Source organism: Ochotona princeps, chromosome 20, assembly GCF_030435755.1.
Source record: "Ochotona princeps isolate mOchPri1 chromosome 20, mOchPri1.hap1, whole genome shotgun sequence".
Classification (NCBI taxonomy): domain Eukaryota; kingdom Metazoa; phylum Chordata; class Mammalia; order Lagomorpha; family Ochotonidae; genus Ochotona; species Ochotona princeps.
This window is the reverse complement of record NC_080851.1, coordinates 14,912,401-14,935,767: the sequence shown is the minus strand read 5'-3', so window position 1 is coordinate 14,935,767 and position 23,367 is coordinate 14,912,401.

The following is a 23,367-nucleotide window of genomic DNA, read 5'->3' as shown; positions in this document are numbered from 1 at the left end:
CTCTGAGCAATTTGCTAAATGCAAGCAGTATGATACTTTTCTACTGTTGTCTCAGAATAAGCAATGACACTGAGTAGGAGAAAATATAAATGAACAAGATTCTAAACTGCTGCGCATCTAAACATGTAATATATGTTGGCATGTATACTTTTTTAAAGATTTATTTATTTTTATTACAAAGTCAGATATACAGAGAGGAGAGACAGAGAGGAAGAGCTTCCGTCTGATGATTCACTCCCCAGGTGACTGCAACGGCTGGAGCTGAGCCCATCCAAAGCCAGGATCCAGGAACCTCTTCCCGGTCTCCGATGCTTGTGCAGGGTCCCAAAGCTTTGGGCCTTGCCTTCCTCGACTGCTTTCCCAGGCCACAAGCAGGGAGCTGGATGGGAAGTGGAGCTGCCGGGATTAGAACCGGCGCCCATATGGGATCCCGGGGCTTTCAAGGCGAGGACTTTAGCCGCTAGGCCACGCTACAGGGCCCTTGCATTTATACTTTAAAGGAAAATGTATCAGACACAATTAGTGTAATGAATCAGTGGCATTAACTATAGTATTTTCTTTAAAAAGTGGGGTGTTAGGGCCCAGCGGCGTGCTCTAGTGGCTAAAGTCCTTGCCTTGAACGCCCCAGGATCCCATATGGGTACCGGTTCTAATCCCGGCAGCTCCACTTCCCATCCAGCTCCCTGCTTGTGGCCTGGGAAAGCAGTCGAGGACGGCCCAATGCATTGGGACGCTGCACCAGTGTGGGAGACCTGGAAGAGGTTCCTGGTTCCCGGCTTCGTACTAGCGCTCACCGGCCCGTTGCGGCTCACTTGGGGAGTGAATCATCGGATGGAAGATCTTCCCCTCTGTCTCTCCTCCTCTCTGTATATCTGACTCTGTAATAAAAATAATAAATAAATCTTTAAAAAAGTGGAGTGTTACTGGATGCATTCTCCTTAACCTTAGTTTTTTAATATAAATTTATAGTTTTTATCTATTTGAGAGGGGGAGAGAGTCCCTGGCCACTGATTTACTTGCAAAATGACCTCAATACCCAAAGCTGGGCCAAAGCAAGGTGGGACCAGGAGCTTAATGCAGTTCTCTCGCATGGGTGTTGGAAATCTAGCTAGTTCAGTTTCCCTTCAGGATCTGCATGAGCAGGTGGCAGGAATCTGGAACTGAACTGAAATTCAAAGCCAGACACTTCAAGATGGGATTTAGGCTTCTTCCTTGGCCTCCTAACTGCTGGCCCAGATCCTCCTCTGTATTTTTTCTGTACAATGTGAGAGTTCTCTGTATTTTAGCCATGCACTTTCTACATCTGAAGCACAGATTGTTTGAAAAAGGGTGTCATAATTCAGGAATAATGAAATTTTACAAAACTCAAACCTGTTTACAATGTCACCTTGATATCTTGTTTGGAATATTTTAGTTGTGGAGTCTAGCATCAATCAGGCTGATCCTTCGCTGAAAATAGGAAGTGGAAAGTCAACAGAAGCACTTTGACCCTCTGGATAGTTGGTTTCACTGGTTACAGCAGAGTGCTAATGAGAGCAAGTTCAGGGGGTAGAGCCTGTGCATGACTTAATTAGCTTCACACTGAGGAAAAGATCGGTTTGAGTCAGAGATACCTTCCAACATTTGACAGCTGTATACCCAGTCATGTGCATTGTAAGGGGCATAGGCACTCACTGTTATCAAAGAAAATCTGTGAGTTTATGAAGAAACTACCATTATTGGTTATAATTGATTTGATTTTGAAATCCCCAGGACCTATGAAACTGTATGATATAATAATAATAATTGTTATTATTATTCTACTATTTTTTAACATCCTGAGCATAAGATGGTAGAGATGGAAGTGTAAGGACACACATCATATTAAACCATAGCATCCTTAACCCTGGGTCTTTCAAAGCTCAAGTGCTTTTCAGAAACACTGTGCTCTTTCATCCCAAGTGGTTTTTAAGACTTAACTCAGTTTAATATTCACTTGAAAGTCCGAAGTATCATGTAGACTGTAGGCAAATTCTTTTAGCCTACGCACTTCCAATATACATCTATGGAACATGCAGAATGAAACAGAATATGTGCTTCCATTCCAGAAGGAGGAATCAGGCAAAGTTATGACCAATCCAATGCAAGAGTACACACAGCAGGGCAGAGAGCAAATCTTAAAACCCCAAGTCCGGTATTTCGTATAGTTTGGGGCAGGAGTTGAGCACCGAGATTCTGGTCACTCATGCTCCTGTGGTTTGTTGGCTCATGGACCACTTATGATGTCTGCAGCCTTTTGATGTGTTTTTAGGTTAATGCTTACAGATCACATCACAAGTTGCACATGGCTATTTTATCTATTACTTTGTGCTCTGCAATACAGCTTTACTTCTTTAGCTTTAATAAACATAGCTTTGTGGGGAATCTCTGCAGGAAATTTGAGCATGTACCTCATTGCTTCCTGGGCTCTTGGGCTTTCCTATAAAATCCTAGTGGATTTCAAGACCATGACTCCATAGGTCTTGAATTTAGCAAATCTATAAAAGCAGCGTCATATAGATGATACCAAGGTATATTCCTTCTGTGAATTGCATTTGAATTTGCTTGAACCACATCTGGAGGAGCTGAGAAGTACTGCAAACAGAATTCAAGGACCAGACCCAAGGGCAGCTCTGGACAGTTAACCTTTACAACCTTCAAGTGCACCGTTGAAAGCATTCTATCTTTCTCAGTCTTTGGGCCTATAACGGGAGATTCAGCCCCAAATACCCCTGAAGTAGTTTTTCTACCAGTGCCTTGGTGATCCTTTCCTGTCACACCATTATTCCCTGCAAGTTGTCATTCAACAACTCTCCTGGTTTTTTCTCTGCTGAAATGCTCTTTTCCTTTTCTATCGCATGGCCAAACCATGAATCCAAAGTTTTCTGTGTTTCCCTTTTGATTACGTGTTTTATCTTTAAATAATCTTTTTGCTTTTTCATTTTACTGTGGGTGGTTAAAAGTAGCTATGTAGTAGTCTGGTTATTTTTCTGCTTTGAAGTAGTCTCTGCCTGTTAAATTAGTTCATCACTTTAGAGTTCAACCTTCTAAAGCATCTTAGGGCATGGCACAGTGTGGTCAACAAGGGTTGTCTTCAATCCAATTCATCTCCTGATTTACCTGTTAGACCTTACCAGAATGGTGCTTGCTATCCACTTTACTATCATTTTCCTGGTCACAGCCATTCACCCAAGCTCTAAGCGTTTACAGCTCTTCAGTAGCCTTGTCTTCAGAGCCTTTGCTGCAATTACTCACAGCTTCACTTTTATCTTCCCTGATACCCTATCCTCAACTTCTTCCTGTTGCCCAATTCAAAATGTTCTTCCATATTTTGCAATATTGTTACAGCAATAACTTCACCCCTCATTTTCATTTTTAACCAGTTTTTCATTAGTATAAAAAAAAGTCTGAGGTAGGCTACTTTTATGTAGAAAATGTCTTTTCTGGATCTCATTTCTGAAGGTCTAGGGCTTCATCTGCTTATGACCATTTTGTTAACTGGATCCCAAGATAGTGCAGATCACTACACAGCAATGGAGAGAACACAATTATCTGTGTTTGGGTCTTCTCTCTCCTACTCTTTTAAAGGCACCAGGATTCAGTTACATGGGCTCTATGAAGATGACTTTCTAAAGGCCCCAACTCTAAGCACCAAAGTCAGGTTATGTTTCACCCTTTCAATATTGTTAACCTAAGATGCTGGGGGCCTAAATGACTCAGTTTGTAAGGACACATAATGTATTGGAAAGATATTGTAATCCATTTTAAGCTGATAGAAACTTGGATCACGTACAGAAGTCACGGCACCTTTATCTATGAATGGAATTAATGGTCTTATAAGAGGATGCAGGATGATGGTATTTGTGATGCAGTAGATTGCCTCACCACTTGGGATACCAACATCCTTGGTTCAAGTGCCTGGTTTGAGTCCCAGTTACCCTACTTCATACATACATGAACATAAATATATAATCTATATTATATTTCATATATTTGAAGACATATACTTACTATATAATATACTTTATATATTATGTCTATATTATTATAAATATGGCTTTCTGCATATGACCCTGAAGTCAATGGAAGTGAAAATAGACTAATAGGATATATCGAGCTTGTTTGTCTACATGAATGAAACAATCAACATAGAGAGTGTCTATCCAGCTACTCCTGATCAGCCTGCAACTAACATGTCTGGGAAGTAGCAATGATGGCTCCAGAACTTGGGTTCCTGCCACTTCTAATGGAGAGTTCTGGGCTCCTTACTTCAGTCTGGATCAGACCTGGCTGTTGCAAGCCTTCTGGGAGTGAACCAGTAGATAGAAGGTGTTTCACCCCTTCCCTTTCCTCTGCCTCTCTTTCTCCCTTTCATTTTTTCCTTTTCCTTCCCCTCTCCTTCTGTCCTGATGGTCAAATAGTTTTGGAAAAGATATGGTATAAACATGACGTGTTTCTCTACTATGTGAGGATGCAGCCACAAAGCAACCATTCACAACCCAGAAAGAGATCTGTTACAGGGAATCGGATGACGGGGCTTGCACCTTATACCTGCACACCCTCAGAAACATGAGAAACTTGCACTTTCTTGTATAAGCTATGCAGTCTGTGCTGCTTTGTTAGAGTAGCACAAGCTTCTATCCACAAAACGTCAGGAACAACACAAAAGGAAGAGACCTCAGATAACTTTAATTGATTTTCTTGTTTATTAATTTATGTTAGAAATGAAATTTCTAAGGATCATTCCAAGGTTACTCAGTATTCCTTTTTTTCTGGATAATAAAGTTATGAAATAATTAATGCCTTATTCCACACCTTTTTCTCTTTTCAATATTAGCAGGTGACATTTTAACTGTAAAGTGGCCCACGAGTGCACAACTGGTTTTCCTCACTTAAATCTTTTGATAGCTTTGGATGAATCAACTAAGTAAGGAAGTATGCTAATTTTTGCTTCAAGGGTATAGGCTTGGTAAAAAGGGCTAAATGAAATGAACATGATGAGCTAGCATCTTATAGTAACTTGAAAGACTAAAAATTATTTGATTTACATAGTAGTACTAAGTTGATTAGCTGGATAGCATTTTTCTGTATCTTTGTCCAGGGAAAACATTCACTCTATGAATAATCATTTTAGACACAAAGTAAGATATGGTTTGACTAGGTTCTTAGAATAAAATGTACAGACCTGTGCTCATTTTTATGAAACACAACAGAGTCATTTCCTCACTCACTCAGGAAGTCAGGGCACCGAGCATTCTCTGGGAAGCAAGGGGGCAGTGACGGTCTGCAGGAGTTGTTCGAGCAGCACTGATCAGCTCTTGTCACAGCTCTGAGGAAAGAATGTGCAATCACTCTGAGTGCTGCTCCCTGACTGGCTTGGCCTCCTGGCAAGACAGTACAAGGCTCTTGTCAGTAACAGTGATAGCTCCAGTAACAGAAGCTGAGAAATTAGGGCGGGCATCTCAGTGGCTTGTAACTACCAGCTCCACACCACATTTAATAATGGCCGTGAGTCTTGTCTGATTTCACATGAAAAATACTTTTGAGAGGATGGTTGAGATTTCAGATTTCTTCTGGTCTTTGTCTTCAAGTAGACCACCACCTATTGCTCTTAAGGTGCCCACACTCTGTAAAACAAAATCAAACAACAACAAGGATTTCTACACTTCTTAACCCCCTCAACTTTCTTAGTATATTGTGTGCCTATGCACCGTGAGCTAGACATACAGCATACACCAGTGTTCATCAGATACACATTGCAGAAACCTGTGACATTGACATGCAATAAACAGGAAGGATACCATGGCACTGGATGATGAACTGTCTGCTACTGGTGATTACTTGTGTGGTTTGTGGGCAGCAGTGGAATACTGCTGGCTTAATACATTTATACCTAACATCTAATTTTTGAGTTACCTTGCTTATTAAATTTCTTTGCAACAGGGTAGGAGGGAGGAAGGGGCAGAGTGTGAGAGACAGACAATTGGGATCTGCTGTCTGCAGATTTGCTTCCCAAATGCCCACAGTATTCAAGGCCAAGAATCATGTACTCAGTATGGACTTTCTGTTGGCAGTACTTTATCCATCATTAGGAGCCTCCCAGGATATATATTGGTAGGAAACTAGAATCAAAATAACAGCTGGGGCTCAAACTCAGTCTCTAATATACAATCCCAGTATTCCAAGCAGTGTCTTAACCATTGCTCCAGATGCCCACTTCTTTGTGTCACCTTTCTGTGTTGAAGGTGGATGGAAAATTGGGAAGACAGGAAGGTGATTCTAGAACATGTGAAGAGTAAAAATACCTAATAGTTTTCAACATCTGGATCTGTAAAAGGAACCCTTTTCTGTCAGTTTTTCCCTCCAAAATTTGTGAAAGAGAAAGCCTGCTTCCATCAAGTGGTTCCCTCACCAAATGCCTGTAAAACCACACTGGGTCATGACAAGATGATGAGCCAGGAACTGAGTCCAGGTCTGCCCAGCAGGTGTTGGGGTCCATGTGGCTACAGCTGCCTCTCAGCCCGTACATAAGCAGGAACCTGGGATTGGGAGCAGAGTCACGACTTGAGTCCAGACACTCTGAAGTGGAAGGTAGGCCGAAGGTGGTTCTTCCACTGTTCCCACCCTGTCCCTTCCCTTTGAAGCAGATTTCACAGGCTTTGTTCTTTGACATAAATCCTGGGGTTGCCAAGAAGCTTCTCAGTCTACCAGCCACAGTTTCTCAAATGTTTACCGTAATTGCTGGTAACAATTTTCTTGGAAGTGACTGTAAATCTTCTGTGTCCATATTCCACAAAATGAAATGATCCCAACTTATCTATCTCAACAGATTCTCGGGACTTTTCCAAAACCTTTTTAATATAGGGGAAATGGTGACAGGGAGGGTGCAGAAATCAGTATCATTTTTAGGCCTGGGAAACTGCAGTTACTTTGGGCCCTGCTTTTGTAAGAGCATCTTTTCCCTTTATCCTTTCCCACCAGTGATCTTCCAGTAGGTCAACTGTGTAGAGGTCCATAGGCAGTTGTCCTTCCAGAGCCAGTACCTGGCCCTATTCTCATTCCCAGAGCCTCCTGCCCAATCTACCTTGACATCTTTCCCTTTCCCGGGTATATCCTCTCATTCTGCATTTAATTGGTTTAAGTCTGTAAGTTGGGAAAGGGGGCATTCATAGGGGTGTGGACTCTACAGAGCTCAGAAGTACAGGCTGGTATGTAATGAGGATTCTGAGTGAGAAGGACCTTTGCTTGCCAGGAAGGGGCTTTGAGTAAAAGGGAAAGTGGAGGACATAGGATGAAGACCTCGCTTACTGCATTCTTTATCATGGTTTACAAATATTACAGAGCAATCTTCTTGAATAGCACTGGCCTAAACCAAGTCTGCTAAAGATAATTACTATTCCATGTTACGTGAGTGCATTTCTAGTATATACCAAAATCTTCTTGGAGGCTTTTGAAAACATCGGGTCCCCTAAAAATTAAACTGCAGTAGTTTCTCAGTAAATCTGTATTCTTTGCTGTTAATGAAGTTGTGCACCAAATACTATGCTTGTTGGCATCACTCCAACCAGACCACTTTGCTATTGAAAAAAAAAGCCACACACACTCAGGGGATGTATATTTCAATTTTTAAAAATCATTAATGCTAATTCAATTATTTTAAGTCATCTAGCAAATTTAACTATTTAAATAATGCTAATGCATTTTACAATGTGCAGCAACATAAGTGAAACTTCAAGATATTATTCTTAGTAAACCAGTCACAGAAAGTCAAATATTATATGATCCAGCTTATATGAATTATCTGAAACAGTGAAACCCATGGAATCAGAGTGGAAGGCTGACTGCAAGAGGCTGGAAGAGGGGATATGAGAAGTTACTAATCAATAAGTGTAAGATTTCTGTTAAGTCATATGAATTAGTTCTAGAGATCTGTTGTTTGATACTGAGCCCAAAGTCAAAAATGGTGTATGGGTATTGTTCACCTAAAAATTATGAAATGAGATTTCATATTGAGTACTCTTGCAATAGCAACAATAGAAGTATTGAGAAAATGAAAGCATAGTACATCTTTTTTTTTTCAAAAATAGACATGCAATTCATTTAGGTTCATATGCTCCAGTTGCTTTACAGACTGCTGTCATTAACTTTATTACTGTTTTCTTCAGTAAAATTTCACCAATGTTGTCTCAGTTGCCATTTCACACTGTGCTAGAAGTAGCATTTTAGAAAGGAATAAAGTCATAATCCTAGAGCTAGTCATTAAAAAAGTAGATACATGTAATAACTAAATATTCATTGTGGAGATGAGTTCAGCAGATGCTGGCTCAGTATTTTGTGTCAGAAACCACCTTGATACTAGGGAAACAGTTACGAAAAAACAGGTACAATTTGTACCATTGAGTTGCCTGTGGTTTGAGTAGGAGGTAACAGCTTAAGGCTACAGTTTCTGTAGTAAGCCAAGTTGGATGAAACCTGTTGGATGGAGCAATGTGCAGTTCACTGATCTTGACAAGACAGCACAATGCAGTGGAGAAAAATCTTGATTATATTATATTTAATAGCAAATGGCAAGGAAACAATAAGAAACTGTTTTACACAATATACCAAAAGTTTTGCTCTATACACATGAGGAATCATAAGGCAGTACCTGGAAGATTTACTTTATTAATGAGAAATATTTCTCTGTGTTGTACTGTTAGAGACAATATTGTAGCAAACACAAAGTCAATAACTAGGTGGAGTTAGAGAATGGCTTGAACTACATTTTTAAGAGCTGAGGAAGTCAAATGGGGCATAAATGTTCTGTGCTCAGGAGGAGCAATGATAGTTGACCAATGAGAATGTGAAAGGCTGGAGAGCTGTCAGTGCAACCAAAGTAGCAGCAGAAACATGTGCGAGCTTGACTTTTTTTTTCCAAAAAAATAAGCAGCAAAGTCATCTTTTGAAGATGAATAAGGGAAAGGAAAACATTGTAAGACTGAGGAAAGGATGACATAAAATCAAATACCGGTTTTTCAAAACCAGCGGGTGAGTAGTGGAAATGTAGTAGGCTTGTGGGCTGGGCAGTAACTAAGGCTTCCTTAAGGTTAGTGATTACGAATTTAACATAAGGGATCATCTAGGGGAAAGTGAGTGTGTGAGTGTTTGTGTTTCCCACTTCTATTACATGGGACAAGTGTGAATTGAAGAGTTGTTTTCATCATGGGTTAAGAGAACAAGGAAGCAAAAAAAATGAGCAAACTGTACAAGTGAAAGGTAACAGCTGCAGGAATTCAAGATCAATGAGGAGGGCATGAGGTACAAAGAGTCATAAAAAGGTAATGGGATCAAATGTTTATATATTACTTTGAGGACAGAGAGATTGTGTGGATTACAATAGAGGAGGAGAGTTGGATTAACAGAAGGCTATTGTTAGACAGCAAAGATCTTAAGACAGAGTAGGTGTATGATGAGGCCCCAGCTTTTGTAATGACAAGATCAAGGATAGCTTTGCTGAGAAAAAGGAATTTCTTTCAATAACAGAGGAAGATCGATGCACTAAGAGTGCTGGCTTTGAAAAGCAACACATATGTGATTACAATCTCCAAGAATTGTTATCTCAGTCATCGTCAATAGTGTTACAATAACCAGGGACCTAAAGCCATCGGGGAATGAGATGGCTTAGACAAGGGGTTGTAGATGACTGTAAGAGATGCTTAGTGCTAATACGTACTAAAGAAAACACATTCATTGGGCCAGCATTGTGGCAAAGCATGTAATTCCATTTCGTGTGACACTGGCATCCCAAATGAGTGCCAATTTAGATTCTGGCTGTTCCACTTCTGATCTAGCTCGCTATTGGTGGCCCAGGAAAAGCAGTGGAAAACGGCTCAAGTAGTTGGGCCATTGCCATCCATGTAGGAGACTGGGATGAATGTCCTGCCTTGTCTTGGCCCTGTACTGGCTGTTGAAATCATCTGAGGAGTCAGCCAGCTGATAGGAGAGTTTCTTTTCTCTCTCCCTCTGTTATGCCAACTTTGAAATTACATAGATAAATGTTTCAAAACAAGCAACAAAAATCAAACCTGGAAAAAGGATGAAGAAAAATTTCAATTAATTGGTATCATCTAGCAAAACTTTCTAAATAGTTTATCTTGAGTAATTGAGAAATGCTATCACAAACAGCATATCTTAAGAGAAATGTGTAACATGCATTACATTTTGTTCAATCATTTATGTATTGCATTTTGGGTTCTTAAAAGTCTGACAGATTTGGAATAAAGTATACTACTGATAACATTGAAAAACCTATGGACTTTGATTTATCTTTAAATTTTTACAGTAAGAAACTTGATCAATGGATAGATACATTATTTTGAAAAATTCAACATTCACTCATGATAAAGCTGTTATCCAAATAGTATCAGAGTAAATTTGTTTAACTTTGTAAAAATAATAAAAGTTCGGCTCAGCACAGTAGCCTAGTGGCTAAAGTCCTTCCTTTGCATGCGCTGGGATCCCATATAGATGCTGGTTCGAATCTCAGCTACTCTACTATCCATCCAGTTCTCTGCGTATGGCCTAGGAAAGCACAGGAGAATGGCCCAAAGATTTGGGACTCTGCACCCACATGGGAGAGTGGGAAGAGTCTCCTGGCTCCTGGCTTCAGATCAGCTCAGCTCTGGCTGTTGCTGCCACTTGGAGAATAAACCAGTGGACAGAAGATCTTTCTCTCTGTATCTGCCTTTCCAATAAAAATAAATAAATCTTTTAAAAAATAACAGTCTACATAGGAAAGTACAATGTGGGAGTTTTAGAAATAATGTATTCAAACTAAAGCACTTTTAAATGCCTGCTGTTACTATTTTAATTCAAGTTTAGATTCCTCAGAATTTTGTCATCATGACAATAGCTGGGGAGGAGTGTGGCGATCCGGACTCCTGGCTTCTCTCAGGCTTAGTCCCAGTTGTGGTTATCTAAGCCATGAACCAGTGGATGGAAAATTCACTGTCCCTCTTCTCTCTCTCTTCCCCTGTTTTTATAACTGCCTTTCAAATAACTTAGAAGAAAGGAGGAGAAAGGAGGATTTATTTCAGCTCATAGCTTTCGGGGTTCACTTTCTGAAGTTGGGCAGCCCAACGGGCTTGAAATCTAGTAAGGGCAGATGTGAGCCCTGGGGAAGCGTGTGTGTGCAGGAGTGACCACGTGGTGACCTAGGAAACACACAGGGAGCATGCTTTTCTATGAGACCTTGAATGGTAAAGCCCTAGCACTTAGTCTCACAGGATGTACCCCAATGTCCTGAATCTCTGAATCTGTTCACTTTGTGAAGTCCCGGTTTGAGATAACAGTAAATGGATTAATTTCCATCCTTAATCCAGTAACAGGAGATGTTAGGATTCAAGCCATGGACAAATTATTATCCAAATGATAAAAAAAAAGTTTAGCCAGTATAATACGAAAATAGAAGCTTTGGAAAGAAATACAAAACTTATCCTTTCCCAAAGGTGGCATATTTGCAAGTGAAAATTTCAAGATAATTTGCATATGAACTATGTATAATTACAGAGAACAATAAATTTATGGAAGTAAAAAAATACACAAAAATTACTTGTATGCTTCATGACAGCTTAAAACAATAAAAATAACTTGCGGAAGAATTTTTGAACCATCAAAGCTGTAAACAGAAGGTGTAACATATATGAAGGGAGCAAAGCACTTCTCTTCCATGTTTCAAGGACCCATCAACACACTTCTTCCTGGTCATGGGCAGGTAACTTTTCTCTGGAGCTTTACTTTCACTTTAAGCTCTGCCCCTAAACAATCCTTCACTCCTGAATCTTCCACTTAGTCCCACTTCCACATTCATCTTGGCAGGTGTGGGCATAGTTTTTCTTACCCAATCTCTGAATGTAGAACTTGTGACTTCTTTGAGGCTATGTGATACCAACTTCAGTTGGGTTCACAAAATTTTCTTTAAAATGTATAAACTTTGGTAGGATTATTGATCTATACCCCTCAAGGAAAACTGATAGATTGTACATCCTGGAAATTTAGCATCTCTGAAGATTCCCTAAGCAAAATGCAATTTGCCTAAGCAATTTTCGCAGTATATCTGCCCCTAAGTGTGCCAAACCCAACAACAGAACTGTATTCTTCCCGTTGAAGTCACACTCTAAAGGACTGAGGCAGGAAAAGATTGCAGTCTTACTCTGGTTCGGTCTCAAAGTCGAGGGGCATGGAGCCGAGCTTGCTAATCCTGCAGCAGGTTATTCACTGTCCAAAGACTTGTCTGGCAGTCGTATGATCCTATGAATTACAAGGATGATCTAAATAATGTTCGTGTAATTCAAGCAGTAGTTCACACTGCTAATCCTTCCCAAGTCCCCTGGAATCTCCAGCATGCCTGCATGTTTTTGATTGGAGTATTGTTGAATGGGCTGATACGCCTGCCTAAAACTGCAGCTTTGCAAAGTCCTCTGGGTGCTTGGGCTGAATTCACACTTTGTTTTGAATTGCTAAGACAATCAAAAGAGAATTCATTTCCTTAAACGGATAGATATCCTTGGTAGATTTGCGTCCCAATGACGATAATTCTGCTTGGCAAAATGCACTAGGACACCAAAAACCAATTAATAAATGCTACCAAATTAGACAAGTGGCTACTTCATGTGACACATTCATGTTATTTGGGAAAAAAACTACAACATAGAATGACAGCAGATGTTTTCCACTCCCAGTATTGGCACTGCAGTATACAGAAATCTTAAACTGCACCAGGAGGAATTTGGGTCAGCATGAGAAAATCAGTGTGCATTTAAGAACTCTTTGTGTTGGTTTAAAATATGTTGTAAGAAACAATCTTCCTTTCAGAATGCTGCTAGAGAGCTGCTGTTGAGAGCTGCAGCTGTTTGGATGCGTTCAATGGAGAGGATTCATCTGGGAGCAGTGTCATCTCACAGGGGATGGAGGGGCTGGGAGCACAGTGGGTTTATGGTTAAAGAATTTTTAGAACTAAGATTTATATTCTAGAACAGTTGTATCTAGAGTGGGGGTATTTTGAGTAAGAATTAGGTGCGTTTCCATTGGAGTATAGGCTAACTAGAAGTATTACTCATGTTTATTTTCTTATTTAATTAAAAAAAACTGTTTGAAACTTAGATTAGATTTGAAAGGTAGATTTTACAGAGAGAAGGGGAGAGGCAGAGAGCTTTCACCTGCTGGCTCGCTTCCTAAATGGCCACAATGGTCAGAGCTGAGCTGTTCCAGAACCAGGAGTGCAGCTGCTTCTGTGTTTCACCAACTGGGTACAGGAGCCCCAGGACTTGATTCATCCTCAGCTGATTTCCAAGACCCTAGCCGGAGAGCTGTTTCATAGTTGGAGCAGCCAGAGCAAGAATCCAGCTTGCTACAACACCATGCTGCCCTTTATTTGTTTTAATTTCATTGATAAGTCTATAATTCTGTTTCACAATATATATAACCAATAGATCCATTTGTTAGGAAATGAATATGACATAAAATAGTTACTACCTAGAATGTGAATAGTTTTACATTTATGATTTAACTGTAAAGTATAGCTTGACAAGAACTGTTTCACCAGGTCTGACAAGGGATCAAAAACCTAGGAAGGCCAAGGCTGTGACCAATCCGGACAGGGAGGTGTTGAAACTTTGAATAAAGGTTCTCCTCTGGGCAGGTGTGTCTGGGTGTGAACCGGAATATGGGCCGAGCGTCAGTCTTTCCTTCACATCTTGGTGCTTTGGGCAGAGAGGACAATGTGTGCATCCCCACGGGCCATCTAAGGCAGACCAAGACACCGTGGAGGGAGCAGTGGGGTGACTGTGGTATTCTCTCTACTTCCCTTCCCCAGCACAATCTCTGAATTTGAAATGAAAACAGTCTGAAAAATTGGTTAGCCGTATTTTAATAATATGGCAAATGACAGGTTAAATGCTACTAGGCAAAAGCAGCCTATGAACATGTCATTGTCTTCAAGTCTTAATTTTCCCATTTTTAAAACTGCAGTTTTTAGGATTCCTTAAAAGCTAAATACCAAGTTGTGTACAAAGCAGGATTTTTACATTTTATCCTTCAGGAAAATGAAATGATAAACATCAGTAACAAAGTGGTTTCATTTTCAGACCTAACCTACAGAATTCCATTAATACCTTCCTCATACATTTTCTATCGGGGACACTACAGGAGTAACTTAGTAAATCTGGTTTGTGGAAATCCTACACATTCCCAAGAGATAAGGCCCAAGACTTATCTAGCTATTGGGAGTAAATGAATAAGCCCACAGGATATTTTCACTCACAAGAGTATATTTGCTCATACGATGTCCTTGGCCCATGTTAAATAGTCTTAAGCTAAAGGGATTTGTGGGCTACACAGATGAGCTTGGTCCCTAGGCTGCTTTATTTGAGAGACGAAAGTCAGTCTCTTGAATGGTCAGCTGTACTTGCATGGCTGATCACCATTAAAATACCTGGGCATCAAGGTTTCGGTGAGCTTCCCTGGTTGGCACTGGTTCCTGGTGTGCTGTCCTAAGTTACTGATGTGAGAAGTCAGTGGTGTTAGCATGACTTTCCTGAGAGAAGGCAGCAGGAAGTTTGCACTCACCATCCTCAGGACACTACCCAGTATGCATTTGTTGCTCCTGACTGGAGTCAATGATCTTCCTCTGAACACAGCGGCTGTTCTGAACTCTATGTATCATCCAAATACATCATTGACACTGTAGTGGACTTAGGGAGACCCCAACAACACTATCGGGGGCTCCAGATGGGATCCTTGTATATTGTCTTGTGCAAAACTGCTTTCCTACACTTTTGCCCCATGTGATTCCTAGATTCTTGGTTCCAGGAGTGGAAGTGTTGCCTTATTCTGTTGAATCTTGATTCATGTCGTCCCTACTGTCACCATCTGCAAATCCACCGAGAGTCCATACAGTCAACACATTGCCTTTTTTTTTTTTTTTGGTCAGTTGACAACTGAGATTTGTTTAAACAATAAATCAATGACAACAGGATCAGATCTGATACCCTAGAATGGAGTTAGCTCGAAGTGTGGGATGAGATGAGCAGGTAAGGCTTACCTGGCACAAAGGAAGCTCAACACAGCTTCTCTGGGGAGACTGGCGGCTTCAGCCTCTGGCTCAGCACAGACTCATGAGTCATATCCTTCAAACCAGGGTCATCTCCTCCCCCAGTTACCCACCAAAAGCATGACACTGCTCCAGAAGTGGGAAGACCCCAGGGCATTGTGAAACACTGCTTTATCCCCTGTGGTAGGGACTGTCTTGTGTGCCACTAGTTTGGAAAGAATCTCTGGTAGCAAAGTTTTTATTTGACTTCTTCTCCCAAGGATCATAAATTGGTTATGAAGAAGCAGTGTTAGAGTGTTTCAATGGGCCAGTGAAGTTCCTCCCCATTACATGCAAAAGTTATACCAATGTCCGATTCGGTGCAGAGATCCTCTCCAATCAGGGTAAACTTCCTTCAGTGAAGCATGTGAGACTAAAGAGCACAGGCGGAAGACAACCCTTTGTCATTCTTAGACAGCTGCCGTCAGGTACTATGTGGCTTAATTTTGTTTTTCGTAGAAACTACCTAAAAGTTATTTAGGTGAAATGGCCCTGACCCTAGCATCCCCTCTAATAACCTGCCCTGTTCCAATGGGCTCAGACACACTGGATTGGCCGAGCCCATGCAACTTAGGCTAACCCATTGGGATGTCATTACAAAACAGTATTCCGCAGTATTCTTGTAGATTATTTTAGCTACAGATCTAAAGGAAATATCCGAGCTTCACTTGGCCTGGTAAGTATCAGTTTGGGCACACTGGGTTTTTTTATAGCTGGCATTGATATTTAATATGTCAGGTGATCTGATTAGTTTGCCTTGGCATATGTTATAATTGGTAGTAATACTTTGAATATCAAATGCTAGATTCTGAGAGCTGCATATAGTAGAACTTTTCTTTGTGTACCCAGGTCAATAGTTAATTTTTCAGATGAAGCTCCTTTTGTTGCTCCCCTTGTGTCTGTTCTTTATTTCTTCTTGAACGATATTATTAGTCAAGCACAGCACTGGTTGAAGATTGCAGCTGTCAGCTTTCTTAGTATTAAGGTCTAGACAAATGCTTAATCTAACAAGTGAGTTAAAAGTAGTAATGCTGGGAATAAATTTGAGGATTCCTTTAAAGGAGAGGATGACTCTTTACTTTTTCCTATCGCTGGCTGGTAGTCAGATGTGCTGGTCGGGAACTGGAAACAATTTTGGACTACAAAGACCACACTTAGGAATGGCAAAGAGTGGGGTGTGTCCGTGGGGACTTCCTGTAACATCCATTAGAACTCATATGTGTTTCTTTCAGATTTTCCTTCAAAGAGAAATTTCCACTTAAACTACTGCTATTGTAAGATTTACTGCTAAACTTAGTTTTATTTGTGCCATGATATTTCTTCCTGGTTATGCGATTCTTAGTTAACCATACACAGTCTATGAATCTAAACATGATAACAAGAATGAGCATCTAAGGAAGTTTATGACAATTTCCAGCCTTTAAATCGGCACTACAAGTCATTTTCCACAAGCTGTGTAATAAGGAATCAAAACTCAACTTTTCTGCCTCCTTGAAGGACAGGTTCACAAAAGACTAATTTCTCTTACAGGCTTTTTCCTGTGAGTCCTAGAAAAACAACACGTTAGATGAGATGATGTAGGCAAAGTGCCTGCTATTGATAGGTGTGCTATAAAAATTTTTTCAAAATTCATTTTCTGGTAATATAAGCATTTCCTTATCTTTGTGTCTTTACTCCTGGACTTGTCATTCTGACCAGAGCACATGCTAAATCGATGATTCTTCAATAAATTAAGGTTTTCTTCAATAAATCATTCTTTCAATAAATTAAGGGCTCTCTCGAGTCTCATAAGTCAAATGACGAGATGCCTTCGTATTGCCTTATTAGTGCTTTTTCACTCTTGAAGTTATGTAAGATGTTGTATTAGTGTTCAGAGAGACTGATAGGCCACTTGATTTTCTAATTTAAAGCCAGTTAGTTTGGAATTGGACAGAACCTGGTTCCATCTCCTAGTGTGCAAATACAGAATTACTCAATGCATGAGATTTGGCTGGAAATGAAAATGAGTATTAACAGTTGTTTTGAATGCATTAAGCACCATTTGTCTTAATGGCATATGTAATTTGGAATCAACACACAGTGAGCAAAACTGTTTCTGTGTAACATTTTCAATAACATTAATCTCCAAAACATTCTGAAATGTTCATGTTTTAACAAATTAATTTCATTCTCTCACAGTTTGTACTACTTTCTTTGTTTGTGTTTTCATCCCTGAGAATCACTGAGATGAAAATCCCTGGAGACGGTGTAGCAGAGCCCTCCACGTGAATGTAACGTTTACCCAAACCAAGCTGGAGACCTGGTGAAAGAACTGTTCCCATTTAATGATCCACATGATCTATTGTAATTCTTTCATGGACAACTAGTTCTATTGTTCCTTTTCTGTTCTTCTCTCAGGTGTGTCTTACACAAAGATCTGGTACCATCAAAAATGTTTTATATTCCTTTCTTCATATTCTGTGACTCAGAAAGCATATTTCAGATGTCAGAAAGGGAAGGATATTAAAGATAAAAGGGTGGCAAGAGAGGTGGAAGGCAAATGGAAAACTTCATTCTTCACCTTTGTAAACTCTGAGAACTAGCAGACTCCTTCATCCAGCAGACAGGCAGCGTTTGAGTTCTAACTGCTTTAATCTCTCTTTAGACTGAAGGGGAAATAAACCTACTGAAACAATGACATAATCTTGGACATAATCCTCAAACATATTGTCACTAAAATGCCAAAGTTCTGTGTATTTTTTTGTTGTTCATTTCCCAGATGTTGCATTGTGGTCTGTAAAGGAGGAGACTTGAGTTCACTCTGCAGTATGATTCTTTTTTTTTTTTTTTAAAGATTTATTATTATTGGAAAGCCGGATATACAGAGAGGAGGAGAGACAGGAAGATCTTCCATCCCATGTTTCACTCCCCAAGTGAGCTGCAACAGGCTGGTGTGCGCCAATCCGATGCCGGGAACCAGGAACCTCTTCCGGGTCTACCATGTGGGTGCAGGGTCCCAAGGCTTTTGGCCGTCCTCGACTGCTTTCCCAGGCCACAAGCAGGGAGCTGGATGGGAAGTGGAGCTGCCGGGATTAGAACCGGCGTCCATATGGGATCCCGGGGCTTTCAAGGCGAGGACTTTAGCCGCTAGGCCACGCCGCTGGGCCCTGCAGTATGATTCTTACAAAAACCATTCTGATAACTGGAATGGCATTAAGAAATATGTCATGCAGAAAATCAAGAGAAAACCAAGTGTGTTTAATGACTAATGGTTCAGAAATTAGGAAACACAGCTCCATTTTGGATCTATATGAATCAACTTGCAAATAGTTGTTCTAGAATTTGAGGGGCAAAATGACTGACAAGGAGGCCTTACATTTGTTAGTTCACTTGCGCATGCCCACAGAGGCTAGGACTTGTGTGGGCTGAAATCGGGAGCTAGGTCTCTTCTGAAGCTGGCAGGAGCCCAGTTAACTTGACCTATCACTGATGTCTTGCAGGATATGCATCGGAAGTTAGTTGCAATTAGGAGCTGGAGTCAGGACTTAGACACAGGCACTCCCACATGGGATGCTGGCAGCGTAACTGGGATCTTAACTGCTAGTCACATGCTCATCCCACGTGTACCAAATCTTAAGTTGAGAATCTCACCTAGCCAAGATCCAGTGAAATGCCACCTAGACAAGTCCTGAGCTGTTATTTTTAAAAATTTCAGACTGACACATGCATCTATTTTCAGTGAAATTAATTGAGCTTTCAAAAGGCAGTATGATATTTCAAACAGGTGTTTGTCAGGACCTTACCAACACAGTAGTGCTCTCGGGGGAGGGAGGGAATGGGAGGAGTAGGCAATCACAGCAGGGGAGAGAGGGATGGGAGAGCCCAGGTGGGGCTCCTTGGTCCTCAGTCAAGGCCTGACTGTCCCGACAGGGCCTGCCTTGTCCTGCTGCCCAGTGAGTCCTGCACCTTTAAAGGGCCTGAAGGAGGGTACAAATACCATCCCCGAGAGCAGATTTTCGGAGTCTCCTGGCACACTTTGAACTCAATTCCTAAAGGTTTCAGCGTAAAGATACTAGAGAGCAGCTTTGTAAAAATCACTGGATGTGAATGTGAGATGGATTCTTAAAAATTCTCCTATTCATGTTTTTAAAATGTTATTTATGAAAGGCAGATTATTGAGGGGTCTTCAATCTGCTGATTGATTCCCCAAATGGCTGCAATGGCCAAGGCTCGGCTGCTCTGGAGCCAGGAGCCAGGAGCTTCTTCTAAGTCCACTACATAGTTGCAGGGTCCCGAGGACTAAGCTAACCGTAGGCCCTAAGCAGGGAGTTGCATTGGAAGCAAAGCAGCTGTGACGTGAACCGGTGCCCGTACGGGATGCCCTTGCCTTTTTTTTCTAACCATAGGGGCATGAAATTAATTTTCACTTTTTCTATACACATGTAAATGTTTCACAAGTTATAAACTTCAAAGCTTCCTTTTTTTCTCTTTTGCAAATTTGAGCTCCAGGAAATGTATATTTCAGCACACAGTGTACAAAAATTAAAATTATTTTTAAAAGATCTTCTGTCTTTAATAGGTGTATTATATTTACATCTTTTTGCCAAAGTCCTTACACTAAAATTATGGGAGATTATTTTTCAAGAATCATAAAATTAAAAACTAGTTTTGACATTTGTCTTTTTAAATGCTCAAAGAATGTCTTACCCAAAAACATCTTTTATGTTTAAATATGAGTGTTTTTACTGTTACTTAGGTAGCTTAGAATGTAAAGAATGATTTTGACCATGTAAGGCAATAGGTTTTTGACTGAATTTATCTAATCAAATCAGACATGAGTATCTTTCAAAAAGTTAAAAATTATACTTTTCTATGTAGAAAATATTTATTGAGATGGAGGAAGAGAAATTGTGTGTGTGTGTGTGTGTGTGTGTGTGTGAGAGAGAGAGAGAGAGAGAGAGAGAAAACACTCTCATTGACAGGTTTGATTCTGAAGGGCACAACACCCAGGTCTGAGCCATGCTGACATTGCAAGCCAGGAGATCAGTGTGGTTCTCCCATGGATGCAGGGAGCCAGCCCTTGATCCGTTACCTGTTGCCTTCCAAGGTGTGCACCAGTAGGAACCTAGTCAGGTTGGAGCCACAGCTGGAGCCCAGTGTTCTGCCTAAGACAGAGGCATCCTAAGCAGTGTTGTGCCTGTTGTGCCAAATGCCTGCCCTGACTTTTATGTATTAGTACTAGATATTTCGTTGACAGAACAACTTCTCCATGTTATTGAGAAAATCAAAAACCTTAATGTCTTCACAATTACTCCCCGTCTCGTCTTTCTTTTACAGATCATAGACTTCTTAGCAATGGGTTTTATCCCAGTGCTGTCACTCTGTTTTATCAAAAGTTTTCAACAAATATTTACATAGTAAGTAAATTAACAAATAAATGAATAGAATCAAACTTAAAATGTACCCTAAAAGAAGAAACATTTACAAATTTAATGGTAAAAAGGCAATTCTGGGAAATTAAAAAAACATATTCCTGTAGAAATATTCTTAGCATCAGTAGTACACTGTAATAGATTTTTTTGGGGGGGGCTAAGATTTATTTATTTATTTATTTGGAAAGGGAGATTTACATAGAGGACAAAGATCTTCCATCCATTGGTTCGCTCACCAAATAGCTGCAGCTGAGTTGATCTGAAGCAAGAAGTCAGGAGTCTCCTACATAGGTGTAGGGTTCAAGGACGGGGGCCAACTTCTACTGCTTTCCCAGGCCACAAACAAGGAGCTGGATGGAAAGTGGAGCAGCCAGGGCATGGATTGTTGCCCTTGTGGATATCCTGCACTTGCAGGTGCAGGATTAACTTGAGTCACCCTGCCAGTCTCAATAGATGATTTTAGAGAAGGTAAAAAACAAAAGTGATTTCACAAGGAGGATCTGGATTTTCAATTTTCTCTGGTTTGAAGTCCACATCCACATAGTTTACAAAGCTGCTTTCTCAGTATTTGCCTCAATAGCCCACTTGTCCTTGCTCTAGCTCAGCTGCTTCATATCCAGGTCAATCATTAGTCACATTTTCATCTTTTCTTCATGAGATTTCTCACTATTGGAAGTTAAATGACAGATAGTTTCTTTTTTTTTTTTTTTTTCTTTTTTAAAAGATTTGTTTATTGGAAAGTCAAATTTACAGAGGAGAAACGGAAAGATAATCCTTTTTTTTTTTTTATGTATAATCCATTTTATTGTATTGTTGTTGACAATCTTTACATAGTTAACTATAGTTGAAGGAAAATCAAGAAAGAGAAGGAAAAAAAAAAAAAAAAAGGTTCAGGGGGATAGGGAGGTGGGCAATGCTATTATGTTCATATTGTTTCCATCATGTATCTGAGGTAAAAGGGGATATTGAGGGAGAAGCCCCACCCAGTTTCCCGCCCACCCCAAGTCCCATATGTGGGGCATGCTCTGAGATATGTGCTCAAGTGGAGTTAATAGTTCTCCAGTTATGAGTCACTGCCAGTTTCACTCGATGAGGTGGTCCACTGATTGATATGGTCCATCATGAAGTCTCCATTTGTCCCATATTTCGCTGCCAACATGTAGCTGAGATGAATGATTGTCCTATTCTGTCTTCTGTCTTTTCTTGGTTAGAATTCTGAGTCCAGCAGTTCAAGTGGGGAGATCTCCAAAGATACTTTGAGGTATTCCCAGACCAGATTCTTGTATGTTCTAGCAAGCACAGGGCCCGGCACAGTCCATCACCCTGATCAGCTGGTGGTTGCAATTGCTGTGTTGGTTCTGTTTTCAGTCCCGAGTTGCACTGGAACCAATGGGTGTTGCAGTCCAGTCTGGTTCGGCCCTTACATCAACCAGTGGGAGCTGCAGCCTAGTCGGGGCGACCCACAATAACCCCCACCAAGCCTGCCCCCTACCCTGGTTTGCCAATTTGTGTAGCAGAAGACCAGTCTGTCCCCCATCCCATTTGGCTCTGGTACTTGTCAATGGGTATTAAAGCTTAGTTCTATCTAATCGACTCAACCATCCAGCCCTCACAGATGTTGTTGAGTGCCTCTGTCTAGCCATCCCAGCCCCCGTCCTAGTTTTCATGCCCTCCCACGGGAATAGTGACCCAAGAAGGGGGAACCCACTTTTTCCCTCCCAGGTCTCTCTGTCCCGGTTTATGCACTCTTTAGGTGGTCCTGTGATTTGACTCGACAGAATTAGTCCCCAGTGCCAGCTTCTGCCAGCTGATGCTGTGGCCCTGATCTTGTCCACATGCAGCGCACAGGTGTTGTAGCCTTGCTTAGTCGTGTCTGTCTCTATCCCAGCCAATACTCTCCAGTGGGAGTGGTTGTCCAGCGAGGGGACCAGCCCCTTAACCCCCCCGCCAGCTCTGCCCCTCCCTTCCTGGATCTCACGTGTGCTGGATGGGTGTTGCATTCATATCCAGTACAGGCAACCACGCCCTGGCGTTCCAGAATGTGTACTGGTTTTGTCGCAACCAAACCCGGCCCATTCCACACTCTGTTCTGGTGATCGGATTTGCCAGAGGATGACATGAACTGATTCAGCCTGGCCTGCTCCTGACCCATGCCAAATGCATGCCAGTGGGAAACCTTCCATGGCCTATTCTGGGCTGTTTCCAATCATGCTTCTCGCGCTTACCTGCAGGGACTGTGTCCTGCCAGAGGAGTTGCCCAGGCTCCTCCATCAGAACCCCTCCCAATGCCAGATTTTGCGCTTGCCAGGGGGTTCTTGAGCCAACCCTACTCAGTTCACCTCCTGTCCTAGCAGGAACAGTGGCTTTTCCTGGCTGGCTTTCACCCCATTCTGACTCTTGTTGTTGGATGTTTCAGCCCAGCCATGGCTCGTCCATACCCACATACAGCTCACACATGGCTCAGAAGGGGATTGAGACCCAGCCTAGTCAGTCCCACATCTACCCTGTTTCTCCATAACACCAGATGGTGCTGGGATCTGAACCGGCCTGGTGCATCCAATCCCAGCCCACACTAGTGCCTCGGGTGACTGCAACTGTTTCCTAGATAGAACGCAGCCCCCATTCCAGCACATACACCCCTTGGTGGAAACCTCATCCCAGCTGTGGCTTCCCAGATTGGGACCGTTCCTAGCTGTAAATCACACACCTGCACGTGGTTGCTCCGAGGACCATTAGGTGCCAGCCTGCTACACAAGCCGGAGGTTATCTTTTACTTGATAGGTGTTCAAAGCTCAGCATTGTTAAGGGATT